Here is a 3123-nt window from a genome sequence, read left to right as displayed (position 1 = left end):
CCAGGATCTGGGATGCCTGGAGAGAGACAGTAAAACAAGTGCAATTTCAGTATGAGGGAACATCTAAATGACACTCTTTCAATATGATTTGACATGAACTACATACCAAAAAAACATTGAATCTCTTGTATATGGTCTCTTTACTTTTGGAGATCTGTAGTTGATAAACTGACGTCTCTGATGGTGAGAGATCCCGTCTGATTTTCTGTATATATCATCTGAATTCAGTGTGATCTTATGATTTTTTGTGTGCATTTCAGCTATAAGATTGTCTGGATTTGTAGGTCCAAATGTCCACCGTATTAGATCATGTTTCTGTGAATCAGTAACACCAGTTTGTAGAGTAACAGAATCTCCTTCTCTCTTGTTTTCTAACCCTGCAAAAATCACATCTGGAAACAAACAGGAGCAGAGCAGTTATGTGATTGATAACAGAGTTATGTGATTGATAGTGCATTTTGGGATAGGAAAATAAATTATTACAAACTTAATACATAGAAGGAAAAAAAGTGAATAATAGAAAAGTACACATTTTAACACTGTAATTATCAGTTATCCAGTTGCAGATTGTGCAAACTTGCTCAGAAAATTGGCCTATAATTAAACAGATCCGAGCTACTCACCATGGACAGTAACACTGAATTTCTTGAGGAAGGTCTCGTTGCTGATGATCTTCAAATGATAAACTTCAGAGTGTTTGGTTCTGATGTCGCTGATGGTCAGAGATCCAGTCTGATTGTCCAGCTTCAGTCTGTCTTCAAACCTCCCATCATCAACGTCGTATAAAGAGACTGCCTGAGTTTTCCCATTGATTTTGGCGATAATAGTGTTTTGAGATCCATACATCCACATCAAGAAAAATATTCTTTGTATTTCAGTGACATCAGTGTGTAGAGTGAGAGAATCTCCCTCCTTCACTGACACCTTTTTCGTCTCGCCAAACACCCCTAAAGAACAAACAGTAACAGTAGCTGAAAGTTTTCAAAATCAGTCAACTCTATGAAAACAAAATATTATCGCTGCATGCAGTCGACATATAAAATTGTAAGGATTAGGTTATTATCTTAATAGTACATCCACTAAATACTATAGAGTACAATGAATACTAGGCTATGGAATTAATCATATAATGAACCTAGATGTTGTCATTTGTGGATTTTTTCCAAGCTTGGATGTTCGGTATTTGCACTTAAAACATAACAAAACGGAACCAATTTGGCCTATTTTTAAATTAGCCTATTTCTTGTGTACTTGATTTTAAGAAACTGCAGGTTTCTATCAAATGCTCGTGAATGTCTTTATGGTTTTCAAAATGAGTTTAAGACAGCCATATCACCCTGCAGCCCAAGACTGGTTGCCCACTGAAGCGAAGCAGGGTTGAGCTGGTCAGTACCTGGATGGGAGACCTCCTGGGAAAACAAGGTTGCTGCTGGAAGAGGTGTTAGTGAGGCCAGCAGGGGGTGCTTACCCTGTGGTCTGTGTGGGTCCTAACGCCCCAGTGTAGTGATGGGGACACTATACTGACAAACAGCACCATCTTTCGGATGAGACGTTAAACCGAGGTCCTGACTCTCTGTGGTCATTAAAAATCCCATGGCACTTCTCGTAAAGAGTAGGGGTGTAACCCCGGTGTCCTGGCCAAATTGCCCCCCCTGGCCCTTGTCTATCATGGCCTACTAATAATCCCCAACCACTTGATTGGCTCTATGACTCTCTCTCCTCTCCACCTGTAGCTGGTGTGTGGTGAGCGCACTGGCGCTGTTGTCCTGTAGCTGCCGTCGCATCATCCAAGTGGATGCTGCACACTGGTGGTGGTTGAGGAGAGACCCCCCCCACATGATTGTAAAGCGTTTTGGGTGTACAACAATACACAATAAAGTGCTATATAAATGCATCATTCATTCATTCATTCATTTATCATATGTTGACTGCCTCTAATTATGTGGGAATCTGATTTCTGACCCGCGTTTACTGCCTGATTTGGCTGGATGCCTAATGACGAAATTACGTAACGCAAACGTCACATGTGGCAGGACGCCGAAAGCCCACGCTAGTGACGTAACACACACCGCGCCCCCAGATTATAACACAGACGTGATTTTGTGAATGCGTTTTTTGTAAATGCGAATTTTTGCGTAAGAACATTCCCTACACTCATCAACACGTTAGTATTGTACGCTAGTGTTAGTAATTGAGACCATGAATGAGATAATGAAGTATGAAGAACCGAAGTCGACTTACCGTCCATAAATAATGCAAAGGAAAACAGCAATAACAGTTTCTTCATATTGCTGTAGGCTACTGTAGAATTCAAGCTCCTAACCATGACTCGAGCTGATGAGGTGATCGATCAGGTACCGTCGTGTCTTCATTGTGTCTCAACCGCGCAACCAAAACGAGTGACGGACAAAAGCACTGCTGTCATGGGTGGCACTTTTTATAGAAAGGAATTGTAGGGCAAGATATGCTGGTTATGACATAAAACAACAAATGCTGGCTCGTGAATATCACTTAAGCTGTACACAGATGTTCTTTAACTGTTTAAAATATATTAAAAAGTCAATACAGTACAATATTTGCTCATTTTCAACTGAAAACAAAAACGTAAACAATAACAGTATGTCCAAAAAACCTAAAATATGAAATGAATGAATTGCTGGTGGTATCCAAACAGTATGAACTAGTATTCTTGCTTGTAGTTTTTGTTATTGTACTCTTGAGGGCAAAGGATAGGCCTATCCTAATGAAAGGAGAAACCTGATCACAGATCAGTGTCCATTTGCCATTGAACTCATGTTTGCCAGACTCAGGAATAGACTTTAGAGACAGAGATTCAAGTTCTACTTTGAGCTTTGAACATATAATCATATATATGGACATATAAACATAGCCTGTCCCTTTATGGTCAGTTAATTTATAATGAACAAAACAAATGAGTGAAAAGTGAAGTGAAAGTTGTGACATTTGCCAAGTATGGTAACCCATACTCGGAATTTGTGCTCTGCATTTAACCCATCCAAGTGCACACACACACACACACACACACACTGTGAACACACACACAGAGCAGTGGGCAGCCATTTGCACCAGCGCCTGGGGACCAGTTGGGGGTTCGGTGCCTTG

Source organism: Sinocyclocheilus anshuiensis, unplaced genomic scaffold, assembly GCF_001515605.1.
Source record: "Sinocyclocheilus anshuiensis isolate Anshui unplaced genomic scaffold, SAMN03320099.WGS_v1.1 scaffold118, whole genome shotgun sequence".
In the NCBI taxonomy this organism is placed as follows: Eukaryota; Metazoa; Chordata; class Actinopteri; order Cypriniformes; family Cyprinidae; genus Sinocyclocheilus; species Sinocyclocheilus anshuiensis.
Note: the sequence above shows the minus strand (reverse complement) of the source record.